The following is a 16,003-nucleotide window of genomic DNA, read 5'->3' as shown; positions in this document are numbered from 1 at the left end:
TGATATAAGTGGTCATGGTAACTGAAGGCAGCTGGGAAAGTGTGGCGACTCATAACACTAGGGAGGAGTGTGACTGACTGGGTCAATTCTACTGATAGGTCCGGTAAGATGAGGACTGAGAACTGTCAGATTTGCAACATGGAGGTCATTGGTGACGCTCAAGACAGTTTTGGTAGAATGGTGAGAATCAAGCCTGACTGAAATGGGATCAAGATAGATTGAACAGAAAGACCGAAAAATTGTGTAAAAGGAAATGGAAATGAGATGGATTGGTAACTAGGGGGAATGGGAGTTAAATAATTAAGTAAAGGAAGGGGGAAATCCATAATGCAGGGGAGAAAAGGGACAACTGCTATAGCAATATCCTTGAGTAGGGGAAAGGAAATAGAATCTAAGAACATAAGTACAAGAGTAAGCTTTAGATTAGATTTGTGCAGTTCACCCAACGAGGAAGAAGAGAAGGCAGGATGTAAGGTGCAGGTGGTTGGGTAGATGTGATGATGGGTGCTTGTGGAAGTTCTCTTTTGGGTATTTTTATCAGTGAAAAAGGAAACAAGGTCATCAGGTGAAAAGGAGAATAGGAGAAGAGGAACTGGAAGTTTATAGAGAAATAGGTTCTAAATATTATCCTAGGAATTAATTGTCCAAATTGCCAGAACACATTAGAGCCCCCCTGAGATTAGTAATCAAAATAGTTAAAGTAAGACTAGTGAGGATGGCTAGGTACTTTTCTCCAGCTGTGTTTAGCTGGGCAGCTACAGGCATGGAAGAGACAGACTACGTCTTTGGGATTTAGATAGCTAAGGGCAGCGAAGCAAGAAGGAGGAATAAGAGAGGGGGATACATGGGTGATTTTAATGATAGCGCAGAGGCTATTGACATTGAGTAAGGAAATGTCCAGGTGGAGTTAAAAATTTGTTGGTGGGAGTGGGGACTGGTGGAGAATGGGATGCTTAAAATCAAGATCATGGAGGGAAACAGTTACTGCTAATGACTAAGTCCACAATATGACCATGGGAGGACATGGCTGAAGTCGTGTGGGAAACAAGATCACTGAATGAGAGGAAGTTAAGGAAGTGAGAAATCAGGGTACTGGAAGGACCCCAAGGTGGCCATAAAATCACCAAGAATTAGGACACATTAGTCTTGGAGAGGAGGACAGTGAGCCAGGAGCTAAATCTTCAAGAAATGAGAGTGATGTGGGAATCAGTAAGTGACTACAACAAGGAAGAATATTTTTACTTTCAAGATTTAAAAAAATTGTTTTTTATCGATAATAATTATTAATGCTTAGTTGCACGTCAACTGTTTTACAATACTTCACAGTCTTGTTATATTTCTTCCATTCTAACTCCAATGTCCTATTTTCTTTTGCCATCATTGTGAAAAATGTACAAGAGATCCTGTCATTTTTACCAATTTCCTAAATTTTAAAGCACCATTTCCCCAAAAATGTTTCATGGAGCACCAGTCTTATGGCATATTTGCTGACACTGGGGTTATATTGAGAAATATGTTTGAGAAACACCATAGACCATAGGCTCTCTTAGATAATCAGTTGTTGGAAATAAGTCTAATTTTAACTCAGTTTTTTCCCCCGAATTTACATGACCATAGGTCCCTTTCCCATATAACATCAGTTAACATCCAAAGGAATGAGTATTCTAAGGCATATACTTTGGGGAAGTCTGTATTAGAGGTGTCTTCCTAGTGGCCTCAAAATAGGTGAAACAAAACCTGATTTGATTCAAACCGATTTAGACACTGTCAGAGAATGCAAATCCCCCAAATGCTACTTTGTAACAATATTATCCTCCATTGCTAACATGATGAAAAACAAAGCCATCTTCAGACAATATTTCTCAAAGATGTCCTTAAAATTAGTTTAGCATATTTCAGTTCTTCATCAAAATGACAACATAGATAAATCAAATAGTGACTGCACATTATGGTTCATAACCTTATTTTTTCCATACTGGCAACACAGTCTCTTTTCTAAGAAAGTGGCCGAGTAAAACCCACTTAATAATGTAATATGTTTTCAGTTATATAGAGAATAATTTATTTTCTCGGGTTAAAAATGTTTGTCCCAATTTTCCTACTTCAAATGTTTGCATTTCATGGAATTAAAAAAAAAAAAAACTCTACCCATTATTAAAACAGGAGTTCTAATTTTTTTTCAATATACAACAAAGAAAAAGTTACAAAATAGCAAGATAGCTACTTCAAATGATAAAATGGGAATACAGTTAAATTCTCCCAGCCTGGAATCCTGCCCTTATTTCATCTAATTGCCAGATTTTCACATGTAAATGAAGCAGAATTCATTTTATCTCACTAGTCAAACCACTTACACCAGTGGCTTTCTCCCAGGGTGTTGTGTCCCTCTTATCAGCCACCAAGATGTTCTGTGTGAAGACTGTGATGTCCAACAGGATGGATGTATATACAACCTCAGCTCCACAGATGGCACTTTACTCCTGCTAATCATAACCCTGGTAGGAAGTCACTCCACAGAAACAGCTGGCATTAGCCTAAGATGTGTAATTCAAACTTCCTCAAAGTAACTATCACCTAATGGTATCAGAGAAAGTGAAACAGACCTTAAAATAATGTAAGAACCAAATAATAGAGTTTTGCTCCAATTTTTGCTCCAGGTGCTCTAGAAAAGCACTCTTATGTAATTAGAAAATACAAAATGTTGGGGGTGGAGAATAAAAAAAATTAAAATGTCAACTTACAAAACCAATGAGGATTTATCAACAAGGCAGAAACCTAAAAAACAAAAACAAAAAAAATATTAAAAATCATTTAATAGTTTTATATAATAGTTGCACATGCATTTTTTAATTTTACTGCAATAACTGTAGATTCATACATGATTTTGAGAGAGATCTTGAGTACCCTTTGCTCAGTTTCCCCCAATGATAACTTTTCACAAAACTAAAGTAGAATATCACAATAAATATATTTATATTACTACAATCCACTGGTCTTTTCATATTTCCCAGTTTCATTATGCTTATTTGTGTATGCATTTAGTTCTACAGAACTTTATTACCTGTAGGTTCACATATCTACCACCATAGTCAAGATACCAAACAGTTCCATCACTACAAGGATCCCTCAATGTTGCCTTTTTATAAGCACACCCACTGCCCTCCCCACAACCCCCTTCTGTCCCTAACCTCTTATATATCTATTTTTTTTTTTTAAGATTTTATTTATTTGACAGAGAGAGACACAGCGAGAGAGGGAACACAAGCAGAGGGAGTGGGAGAGGGAGAAGCAGGCTTCCTGCCGAGCAGGGAGCCCGATGCAGGGCTTGATCCCAGGACCCCAGGATCACGACCTGAGCCAAAGGCAGACGCCTAATGACTGAGCCACCCAGGCGCCCTTATATATCTATTTTTAACATTAAAACAGCAACATCCATTTGTGAGCGATAAGTATTTTACTCACTGGGCATAAAAGACTACCACCTAGTATATGTCAAATCATGAATAAAAAATTCCATTTTTCTGCATTAAAGAATACATTTTAATTAAAGGGAAAAAGTCTGGAGAGAATTTCTTTTACTCATTGTTATCATAACAAACTATTCACTTCAAAAGTCAAAAGGTGAAAGGTAAGCTAACAGTATTGCCTGAATCAGATTCCATACTTTCAAACATATATTTTAAAAGACTTCATTCTTTTAGAGCAGTTTTAGGTTTATAGCAAAATTGAGGGGAAGATGTTTTTAGTTTCAAATTCCATTTGTTCAACAACTGGTATATAGGAAAGCAACTGACTGTCGTATATTAGCCTTATATCCTGCAACCTTGCTATTAATTACTTATTAGTTCCAGGTTTTTTGTCTGTCAATTCTTTTGGTTTTTCTACACAAGTAATCATATCATGTGAACAAAGATAGTTTTATTTCTTTCTTCCCAATCTGTATATCTTTTATTTCCTTGTCTTATTGCATTAGCTAGGAATTCCAGGACGTTGTTGAAAAGAAACAATGAGAGACCATCTTGCCTCATTTCTGATCGTAATGGAAAAGCTTTTACTTTCTCACCATAAAGTATGATGTTAACTGTAGGCTTTTGTAGATATTCTTTATCAAGTTGAGGAAGTTCCCCTCTATTTCTAGTTTACTGATTTTTTTTTTTTTATCATGAATGGGTGTTGGATCATATCGAACACTTTTTCTGCATCTGTTGGTACAATCAACTGATTTTTCATCTTTAGCCTGTTGATGTGATAGATTACACTGATTTTTTTTGAATGTTGAACCAACTTTGCATGTTTGTGATAATCCCCTTTGGTCATCATGTAGAATTCTTTCTATAGATTGTTAGATTTGATTTGCTAATATTTCATGAGGATTTTTGAATCTATACTCATGAGGGATACTGATTTGTAGGGTTTTTTTTAATGTCCTGGTCTGGTTTTGGTATTAGGGTAATGCTGGCCTCACCAAATAAGTTAGGAAGTATTCCCTCTGCTTCTATCCTCTGAAAGTGATTATGAAGAACTGGCATAATTTTTTCCTTAAATGTTTGGCAGAATTCACCAGTAAACCCACCTGGGCATGGTGCTTTCTGTTTTGAAAGGCAATTAATTATTTGACATCTTTAATAGATATAGGCATGGGCACTGAATTATTCATAGTATTCTATTATTATTTAAACATCCAAAGGACATGAAATGATATCTCTTTTGTGATATTAATAATTTGTATCCTTCTTTTCTTAGCTTCCCTAGAGATTTATCAATTTTATTGATCTTTCCAAAGAACCAGCTTTTGATTTCATTACTTTTCTTGGATATCTTATTTTCAATTTCATTGATTTGTTTTTTGTTTTTTTTAAGATTTTATTCTTAAGTAATCTCTACACCAAACATGGGGCTGGAACCCATGATCCCGAGATCAAGAGTCTCATACTCTGCCAACTGAGCCAGCTAGGTACCCCGATTTCTGCTCTAATTCTTATTACATCTTTTCTTCTGCTTACTTTCAGATTTAGGGTTTTTTGTTGTTTTTTTTTTTCTAGTTTCCTAAGGTAGAAATTTAGATTACTAATTTCAGGGCTTTCTTCTTTTCTACTATTTGCATTCAATGCTCTATATTTTCCTCTAAGCATCACTTTCTCTGCATCTGACATTTTGATAAGTCATGTTTTCATTTTGTTCAAAATAGTTTAAAATTTCTCTTGATATACTTTTTTGACCTTTTATAAAGTGTGTTGTTTAACCTCTGTATTTTGAAATTTCTTACTTGTCTTTACATTACTGATCTCCAAGTTAAATTCTACTGTGGCCTGAGAGCAAACAACATATGATCTTTATTTTTTTAAACTTGTGTTTTAAGGCCCAGAATGTCATCTATCTTGGTGAATGTTCCATGTGAGCTTGAGAAGAATATATATTCTATTGTTGTTGGATAAAGTAATCTGAAGATGTCAATTGCATCTAGTTGATTGATGGGATATTATGTTCAACTAGGTCTTTATTGATTTTCTACCTACAGGGTCTATCCATTTTTGAGAGAGTATATAATATCTTTCTAACCAGAAACCTCTAAGCTCTAAGAGCTTACCATGGCATAATCTAGGTATTTTATATATATTATCTCATTTAATCTTCGTAACAACCCTACAAGGGATGCACCATATTATCCCTTTTTGGCCCATGAGAAAACTCAGACACCAAACATTTTAGTAAGTTGCCCAGGATCACACAATTAGCAAATGACTGATCCTGACACCTGGGTCCAGGCTTTTAACATCTAGGCTATATGACCTCTCAAAGAAACCTAGGATGATGAAATCAAGTTATTTTGTGTTACCATTAATTTCTATGACAAACAGTGAAAATTTTCCAAGTCTTGGTAAGTAATAGTAATTACTCCTAAGTGCTAATGTCCCTTTTACTTACGGTTGCTAAACACAGTAACCTTGGCAGATACAGTATAAGCACAATACTTGTATGGTTATTCTGTGGTTCTTCATTCTAAAACATTCCACAAAACTGACTGAATTTTTTTCATGTTTCTTTGCATGTTACCACAGGTATAACATTTATGTTCATGTTCACTGTCTTCTTAATTTTTAAATTTTTAATAGAGACTATATCTGTACAACTAGGTTTGTAAATAACTACAGAGGAACATGCAAGAAATGCCTTTAATGAGCATAATCATGAGCACAAAGACAATGGCAGGTAGGCTCTACTTCACCAGAGTTTCTGGTTTTCAGGAACCTGGACTCTGACATGGGAAGGGAATGAAGACCTTCACTGGAAGGTAGGACCCATCATCAGAGAATATTATGAGCACTTTCCTTTAAACTTCGTTTACCTACCAGGAAGATGATATAACTTATTAACCTACATTAAAGTTTTTAAAATCCTAGGATGTAAAAAACCAACAATGCCATTCTTAGTTCATGTAACAAAGTACCACAAACTTGATGGCTTAAATGATAAACATTTATTTCTCCCAGTTCTGGAGGCTGGAAGTCCAAGATCATGGTGCCAGCATGGATGGGTTCTGGGGAAAATTCTTCTCAGGGTTTTAGACTGCCAACTTCTCACATGGTGGAAAAAGAGCTGGCTAACTCTTTTCACATGGACACTGATTTCATTCATGAAGGCTCCACCCTCATGATCTACTTACCTCCCAGAGGCCCTACCTTCAAATATCATCACACTGGGGGTTAAGATTTCAACATATGTATTTAGGGGGACATATTCAGTCAATTGCAATGACCTTATACAGAGATGAAGATAATACAGTCATCTCTGAAAAACCTCTCTCTCTACAAAATTTCACACCTAAGGGAAAAAATAGGGATAGACTACTAAAAACCTATGCAATTTTGTAATCAGAGAGCTAGACAAATAAAAATGGTATCTTGCAGATAATTTGGACAGCCCAGGCAGGCATCTGTGTGACTGGAGAATGCCTCAGGGATATTAGCCATGCACAAAAACAGAGTGGAAAAGCTACTGCAGTAGAAATGGAGATGGAGGGTTCAGAGATGGGAGTCTCACAGCTAAGGAGAGTGACTTCACTCTTAACTCCATCAACTCCAACTCAGTTGAATTCTAAAGCCTGCCCACAACTCTGGAACACTTCTCCACTCCTGTTATTTCCTGCTTTCTCCCCGATCTTCCAGTTGGTGTCCTCACTCCCAACACTTGTACATACACCTATGTCTCTGTAAACATCCCCACGTTATACTCCACTGAGGGGGAAAAAAAAATTTAAAAAGCTATTGGATACAGCATTTCATCTCTTCAATGCTAACCCTACGAAATTCCTTTCCTAGCACCAACCAACCCCACTTCTCCATTCAAAGTCTCCTCTACATTATCATGTTCTCCCTTTCTACTAGAAATACTTCTCCCCTACATACAACCACGATCTGTTATTTCCCAATCTTTAACAAACAAAACCTTCATTAACCTTGCAATGCCCTCTAGCTCCCACTATATTCCCAGACTACCTTTCTCAAACTTCTGAAAAAGATTGAAAATGTAGATAATCCCCATTTCCTCACCTATTCACTTTCCAACCCATTCCCCTGGCTCTTATCTCCACCACTCTATCAAAAGATCCTTATCAAGGTCATCAAAGCAATTCTTATTATCCTCATTTTAAAAATCAGGGCACTGAAGCTCAAGAGAGATTACTAGGTTGAGATAGTAAAGACATACCTTCCCTTAGAGATAAGCAAGAGCCCAGGGCTGCCCCAAAGCTTTCTTTTCAGGATATTAGACTAAGAACTTCATCTTCCAGGGACCCCACCTCTTTCTTCCCTTAGGTCATCTTCCCTGCATTAAATCTCAGACTTACTCCCCAAAATAACTCATTGTTTTTCATCATTTTTCATTGAGAAAGAATTTTGCTTGAGCTATGAATATTTTCTGTAGACCACTTAGTGTATATTATTTTATTTAATTCAATATAGATGGTTTTATTCCCTTTGTACAAATAAGAAAACTGTGAAACAGAAAACTTTCCCAATATCAGACATTTGAAGTATCAGAGCCAGCATTTGACCTGATCACCTGGATTCTACAACCTAGGCTGCCTGCCATCATGATGGTTAGATCTCACAGCTTCTCAGATGTTCCTTTTACATGGTAACAAGGTAAGAACATCACTTAGAAGTGTAACACAATCCCAACACTTCCATAAGATCAGAAAACGTAGAGTTGATACAAATTTGCTATAAGCAAACATAAGAAACTAATTTATATATCATAATGGGACTTTGTAATGATAATTACAGTTGTCAAGACAGGACACTCAACTTTGGTGACTAGAGCATTTTCCCTCCCCAGCTCTATCTAGGAAGCTAAATTAGTAAGCATGAGGGATGATACAGATTTGTGTGCTCACCCATATCATATTCTTTTTTTAAGCACACAGACATTACACTTGCTCAGTATTGCTCTTAAACCTGGATAGGAGGGGTTCATAGCAAATCCTTCCCTCTAGAGTAAGAAGGTCAAGGGTCTAAGGGGACTACCCACCCATGCCCAGACTCCCCTCCTAGATCATGCTGCAGATTCCTGGAACCATAGGGTTCCTTGTCTAAAGAACTTCAAGCCTGCTAGTAGGGACTGTGTAGCCCTCTTTCCCAGACCTAGGTTTATGAAGACGGATTTGCCACTGTATATGCAGCTCTAGGTCCAAGAGGTAGCCAAGGGTGGCTATTTGCAAGGGGTGGACACAACTTAAATGTGTGCCCTCTGTGGTGCAGAATTGGTCCTGGAACATGAAGAGAAGGGAAGATGGGCCAGCCTTCCTATGCTGCCATATTCTAGAGATGCAGAAACCTCAAGACTCCAAAAATTCCGCAAACATAGTTTTCCAGGTCATATAAGATAAATTTGCCCAAGAATGATAAATTAACTGTAAAATATATACTCTATTAGCTTAACTTATAACTTTTAGCTATTCAGATATATGATACAATTGCTTCTGTTCATATTTCTGCTTTAACTTCTTACAGCTAGGCACAGCCATGTGACTAACTAGACTAGTTCTAGGCTGCTAATAAATAATTACTGGTACAAGACCATTTAACATTCTCTTTCCCTTCCATGGCAATCAAGGTCAAGTATAACAGAAAGTATTCAAGATGGAGTGCATCCATAGGCCTGAGACTGAGTGTGTGGGGCAGTTTCCCAGAAATCCACAATGGATGTTTAGTGTGAGAAAAAATAAACTGTTCTTTCACTAAAGCCACTGGGGTTTGGGGATGGCTTGTCAGCACAGCATAACTTTAGCCCATCCTGACTACACAGAAATTGGTACCAGAAGTAGGATGCTTCTCTAGCAAAAACTAAAAATATATTTAGTGGTCAGGAAGCAGCGAAGAAACAGATCTTAAGGGCTAGGATGATAGGTATTTTATACTGTGACAAAAAATTTGATAAATCATTTGTTTCTGGTACCTTAGGAGGCAGATTACCTACCTAATAAACTTGCAGCTCTAGAAGAGGTAAGAAAACAAAACATTTGAAATGTGCATTGGTTATTTTTGGCTGCATTTGGGAAGGTATTCAAGAAAGGGATGAGTGAAGAACTATCCAGTTTTCAATAAGAAGTGAAGAGGAACACAGAGATTCCAGACATTTCTGATTTGCAATGTTACCTGAACTAAACTTCTCAACTCCCATACTAATAGAGACATTAAATGAGGGTCATAGACCCAGGAAAACCCTTTTTTAAAAAAATTAAATTGCTTCAGGGCAAGGATAGATAACATAACTATTAAATCATTTTTTTTCGATAAGATGAGTTAAAAGATCAGATTAAGGGTACAGTTTTCCAATAGAAGCCAGTCAGTCCCCAAATAACTTTCTTTTGGTCTAGAAAGAACTATACAGGTAAGAAAGCAAATCAATGCAGCAGACCTGAGAATGAAGTCTCAAAACAAAGGGGGAAAAAAAAAAAAAAGAATAAGAAAAAGAAATGTGCTCACCAGCACAGAGAATTAATCAGAAACAAACAGAAATTAAATCTTCCAAGGGTGCCTGGGTGGCTCAGTCATTAAGCATCTGCCTTTGGCTCGGGTCATGGTCCCAGGGTCCTGGGATCGAGCCCCACATCGGGCTCCTTGCTCAGCGGGGAAGCCTGCTTCTCCCTCTCCCTCTCCCTGTGCTTGTGTTCCCTCTCTCACTGTCTCTGTCAAATAAAATCTTAAAAAAAAAAAAATTAAATCTTCTAGATTTTGGAGGAATTGCACTGCCAAAGAGAACCAGTCTATCAGCTTAAGTCTAAAAATGACCCTTTGGCTCCTCCTATATGGAAGCAGTGGGAAGAAAGGGCTGCTCAGTTCCAAGTGGAGCAAATTTTCTACTCTCCATTTCATAAGGAACTAAGGAAAATAAAAGGAGAACTCCCCAGAGGGAAGAACCAGAGCCTCTGAAAACAATAAACAAGAAGGTAGAATCAAGCCCCAATCAAAAAACGTTTTGTTCCCCCAAGGTGTCCCAATATCTGTCGTGAAGGATTTCAGAACTGCTATGGACCAGTGACTCCAGTGTGTCTATGTTCCTCTTTTCTGGAAGGGATAGTTTTACTACATTTAACTACCTTGTTTTATCATTATATGTTAGGTATATATAAGTGAGGTGTGTGCACACACACATGTACAGATGGAAAGCCATGTGAGGAACAGCAAGAAGGCGGCCATCTGCAAGCCAGGAAGAGAGGCCTCCTCAGAAACTGAATTTGCTGGCACTTGGACTTGGACTTCTAGTTCTCAGAATTGTGAGAAAATAAATTTCTGTTGTTTAAGCTACCCAAGCCGTGGTAATTCTGTTATGGCAGTCTAGACAGAATAATACAGATTTGGTACTGTGAATTGGAATGCTGAGTAACAATGTGGAAGTGGCTTTGGAACAGAGTAGAAGCTGGAAGGGTTTTGAGGTGCATTCTAGAAAAAACCAAGACAGCCTTGAAGAAATACAACGTTAAAGGGGATTGTGGTGAGAACTCAGATGTAAATGAAGAACATCCTCTTGGAAATAGAGGAAAGATGATCCTTCTTATAAAGTGGCAAAGAATTTGGCTGAATTGTATTGTAGTGTTTAGTGGAAGAGCTTGCAAATGATGAAATGTTAAGCTTGCAAGTGGATGTTTAGGTGAAGAGATTTCTAATCAAAGTGTTGAGGGTGTAGCCTGGCTTCTCCTTATAAGACCTTCTCCCTCTTGCTTGAATAGAATGCAAGAAGAGAGAGATAAATTGAATCATTAAGGAAAAAAGGAGAGAGAGAACTTGAAGATTTGGAAAAATTCTCAGTCTATCCATATTGCAAAAAATGAGAGAGCATGTCCTGGGTTTACCAAGGGTGTGGCTGGACAATGAATCCATGAGGAGATTACCCCTGGAGTTACTATTCAGCCAAATCAGCAGAAGCTAGGAACAGAAATGGGATTATACCAGCAGAGACTCTGACCGTTTGGACCAAACAGAACAGTCAGGATGAAATAAAGGAAGGCTTTGGACTTCTGAGATTGAATAGGGCTAGACATAGAACTATTTGGCTGCAAAGATGCTTTATTCCTCATGAAAAGGAAAGAATGACCCCAAGGCAATTCAGACATCCTCACTTCCACTCCCACTACAGCCCCAAAGGGCAAGGCTGTTTCCTCCTTGGTTTAAGAGGGTGGGGCTCCATCCTTGGTTTCAGTGGGTCAGGCTGTCCCCACCCAGTGCCTCAGGGGTGGGGCCATTGCCTAGGGCTATGGGGCCAGAGGGCAGATTGTGAAGCCAAAGAGGATTATTCTTGAGCTTTAAAATCAAATGGAGTTTGCCTTGCTAGATGTTGGCCTTGTTTGGGACCCACCAATCCCTTTCTTCTATCCTACTCTGTCCCACCACTGTATTTTGGAACCCCCTCATCTGTTCAGTTTCACAGGTTCACTGTGGGAGAGGAATTTTGCTTCAAGATGAATCTTACCTCAAGTCTCATCCATACCTGATTTAGATGATATTTTTAGGCTCCACACCCAATGTGAGGCTCAAACTCATGACCCTGAGATCAAGAGTCACATGCTCTACTGACTGAACCAGCCAGGCACCCCAGATGATATTTAGATAAGGCTTTGGACTGTAGACTTATGAGTTGATGCTAGAATGGGTGAAGACTCTTGGAGCTATTGGGATAGAATGAATGTATTTTGCATGCAAGAAGGACATGAATTTAGGGGGCTAGAGAGCAGAATGTCAGAGATCAAATGGTATCCCTCCAAAATTCTTATGCTGAAGCCCTAACCTCCAACATGATTATATTTGGTGACAGGGCCTTTAAAGAAGAGGTAACTAAGATTGAATGAGATAAGGGTGGGACTTGTGTCCTTACAAGAAGAGGAAGAGACATCAGAGACTATTCTCTCCCCACACATGCACAGAGGAGAGGACGGACACAGCAAGAAGGTGGCTGTCTATAAGCCAGGAAAAGAAGTTTAGAAACAGACCCACACGGATGGAAACCAGATTTTCACCACTGCAACTCAAAGACAGAAAGGAAATTCTTTTCAAAAAAAAAATGATTCTAGAACAACTGGATTCCTACAGTGGAAAAAAAAAAAAGTAACCTAGATTCTTATTTCACATCATACAAAAAAGTATTGTGATAAATCCTAGAAGGGAACACAGACCTGTGAAATGAAAATGAAGCTCTTCATGATTGTGGAATGGGCAAAGATTTCTTAAACAGGACACAAAACATGGTATTCAAAAAATTGATAAACTGGATTTAGGAAATTGTGTTTATCAAAAGACATCATTAAAAGTGAAAACAAGGGCACCTGGGTGGCTCAGTTGGTTGGGTGACTGCCTTCGGCTCGGGTTGTGATCCCGGAGTCCTGGGATCAAGTCCCGCATCGGGCTTCCTGCTCAGTGGGGAGGCCGCTTCTCCCTCTGACCCTATCCCCTCTTGTGCTCTCTCACTCTTTCTCAAATAAATAAAATAAAAAATCTTTTAAAAAAGTGAAATCAAAAAAGTCACAGGCTGAGAAGCTATTTGCAATACACACATCCAACAAAGGACTCTAATTTAAAATATAAAGAATTCCTACAAATCAATAAGATGACAAACAACCCAATAAAAATATGCAAAAGACTTGAATAAGTACTGCATAAAACATATGAAAGAGTGCTCAACATTAATAATGAAGGAATGGAAAAGAAAACTATGAGCTACCAGCTCACATCCACCAGAGGGCTTAAAATGAAAAAGAATAGTAAGATCAAGTGCTGGTGAAAATGTGAACTACATCTCCCACTGCTGGTGGGAGGGTACTCTTACTCATTCACTGGTGGTTACCTGGCAGAATTTACTAAGATTAATACATGGCTACCCCGGGACTTTAAAATTCTAGTCTGACATACAAGTAAAATACTGCAAATGTCACTAAAAGATCTGTGTAGGACTATTCATAGGAGCTTTGGGTTTTGTGTGTGTGTGTGTGTTTTTTTTTTATTTCAGTAAGGTAAAATTTTATTTTGATAAAAGTTATTTCCAAAGTTATTTCCAAGAGAAATGGATCAAAGTTATTTCCAAGAGAAATGGATCAAATATCCCAATTTGTTGCACTGATTGCAGAAAATGTTCACAACCACTTCACAGAAATTGTAGTTTCTCTTAAGTTAACAGAATATTTAGGATAGACATGTCATGCCTAAATAGTTCAACCTGTAAGCATGAAGGATTAACAGAGAGACAAAGATGGAGCTGTGGAGTATTTTATTGAAACGTGGCACTCTCATGGCCCAGTCACCTCCCTCGCCTGCCAAGGTGCTGCTGGGAGCCGGGAAAGGCCAACGACATGGGTGAGCTCAGATCCAACAGCCTCAGAGGTACAGGACTCTGGACTGAGACACTGGTTATCAAAGCAAGAACCCAGTTGAGGAGAATCTTAAATATTTAAGTGATAAAAAAGGGTTTTAAGAAATGAAAAGTATGTACGACAAGAAGTAGGTTCTGAATAGAAGTGCTGGCAGCCCCTGCTCCTTGGAGCCCCTCCTGACTGATGGGCTTTGCTGATGAGCCTTGAGGGGCTCACATGGCCAACTGTGGTCACAACCTAAGACCCTCACGTGGACTGGCCATGGTCCCTGCAGACGGCATCAGTGAGGTCTCCTCCTCGTACATAAGGCAGAAAACCATGAGAGAGAAATCAGTGACCTGCTCAAGACAATTCCCTTTTCCATCCTGGGCAGGAAGTACGAACTGAAAGGCCACATTTTAGATACTTCAGATATTCGTCCTTTTTCACTCTCCTCCTGGAAAAATGCAATGTAACCACAGCACAGCCTGTGGAGGGAACACAGGGAAGGAGCTGTGTCTTCGGCAACACCCGCAGGAGCCAGGCTGGGGGCTGAGGAGAGCGGGTCCTTCAGGCAGCCCTGGGGCTGGGAGATCTTGTCCAGAGACATGAACCCCATGTCCCCGAGGGTCCTTAGCACCACTCAGCCATCAGGCCAGACCAGCAGGGGGGTGATGCGGCCACTGTTGAGAGAGAGACAGAGCCAGCCTTCGGGAGGGAACTGCCGCACCCTGCACATGATGTAGCGGATGACGCCGGCAAGGCAAATGAAGGTCTCCCAACTGCCCTCCTGCCGCTTGGCATCTGCCCAGTGGATATAGTTCTGGACGGCGGCCTCGATCCAGGCTCCATCCTCATAAACACAGCCTCCAGCTTCTTATGGGGCATGGGTGGGTCAGGTTCGATGAGGGTGCCTTCCCTTAGCAGGTCTGTGCTGACCTTGCAGATGCCTCACAGGTGTTTGCTGCTGATATCAGTGGTTTCTATTGCACAGCTCATGGAGGAATGGACAATTAACTAATCAGGTTCAGATTAGTTAAGACTACCTGTTCCACTGGACTATTTTATTAAACTTCCACCCCAAGCTTGCAAGTCAGAGCCCAGTTAGTTCAGCCTGCTCATGACCCAAGAGCTTCAGAGTGGGTCATTCTCCAGGGAGGCATCCACGTGGTTCTGGGAGTGCCTGATGAGAAAGATGCATCACCTGGCCTTGGCCTCATAGGGGTCCAGCCTGCATGCCAGTTCCTCTTCTCCAGAGTCCAGGTTCCTCTTCTGTAGGCTGACCAGGGACTGTGGTTCTTGCCTGTCCCAGTTGGGGTCACAGATGCCTAACCCGTGGCACATGGCCCCCATCCACGCTGCCGCCCTGAGCGGGCGCAGCTCTGTGTCCCCACCCACACAGGGCTTCCCCAACGCCACTGCCAAGAAGAGCACGGGGGCCGGGGGCTGATCCCCTTGCCAGGGCACAGGCCACCAGCTGCCACACCTGTCGGAATGTCATGACCACCTGACCTGCACCAGCCATTCACCCATAGCAGCTTTATTTGTAATAGCCCAAATTAGAAAGAACCCAAACATCTGTTAACAGTGTGGATAAACTGTGGTATGTTGATACAATGGAATACTACAGAAAAAAGAATGAGAAAAAGTATATACACATGCATTAATATGGATGAATTTCAAAAAACTATGCTGAAAGAAGTCAGACAAAGGAACACATATTATTTGGCTACCCTTAAAGTCCAACAATAGACACAACTAATCTGTAGGGATGGACTCTAGGGGAGATACTCGCTGGGAGGTGCATGAAAATTTTCTCTTTCTGGATGGATGGAATTGTCTTTCTTGATCTGGATGTACATATATAAAAATTCATCAAGCTATATATTTAAGATTGGCACATTTTATATGTTTTTTCCCCACGTATTCTATACCTCAGTAGAAAAAGTACTTCATAAAAGATACGCAGACTATTTTTACCTTATCAGTTGTTTAGTAAAGGTTATTAGGTAAAAGCAAAATTATCTACTTAAAAACAAAACAAAGACCAAGCAAACTCTGCTTATGTCTGTTTCACTGACCCCAAGCTAAGTCAAAATTAGACTATTCAAACCTTATCCATTAGTATGGCAAATCTGAAAAAGAGTAGGAGTACATCAGTCA

At 39.5% G+C, this 16,003-nt stretch overlaps 1 protein-coding gene and 1 pseudogene across 5 annotated transcripts in view; both read right to left on the bottom strand.

Annotated features, from left to right (window-relative positions):
- The window catches only part of PLAGL1 (PLAG1 like zinc finger 1), a 48,393-nt gene extending 45,632 nt beyond the window's left edge, over positions 1 to 2,761 (bottom strand). For all 5 annotated transcript variants that reach the window (XM_021693512.1, XM_021693513.1, XM_044917488.1 and 2 more), the window contains exon 1: positions 2,742 to 2,761. The gene's annotated coding sequence lies outside the window, so the exon portion shown is untranslated. The remainder of the gene's footprint in view (positions 1 to 2,741) is intronic.
- On the bottom strand, positions 1,268 to 15,341 carry LOC110583208 (annotated as a pseudogene).
- Between the last annotated feature and the right edge of the window lie 662 nt (positions 15,342 to 16,003).

The sequence above is a fragment of the Neomonachus schauinslandi genome, chromosome 8, assembly GCF_002201575.2.
Source record: "Neomonachus schauinslandi chromosome 8, ASM220157v2, whole genome shotgun sequence".
Lineage (NCBI taxonomy): Eukaryota > Metazoa > Chordata > Mammalia > Carnivora > Phocidae > Neomonachus > Neomonachus schauinslandi.
Note: the sequence above shows the minus strand (reverse complement) of the source record. Positions and strands in the feature narration are given on the sequence as shown.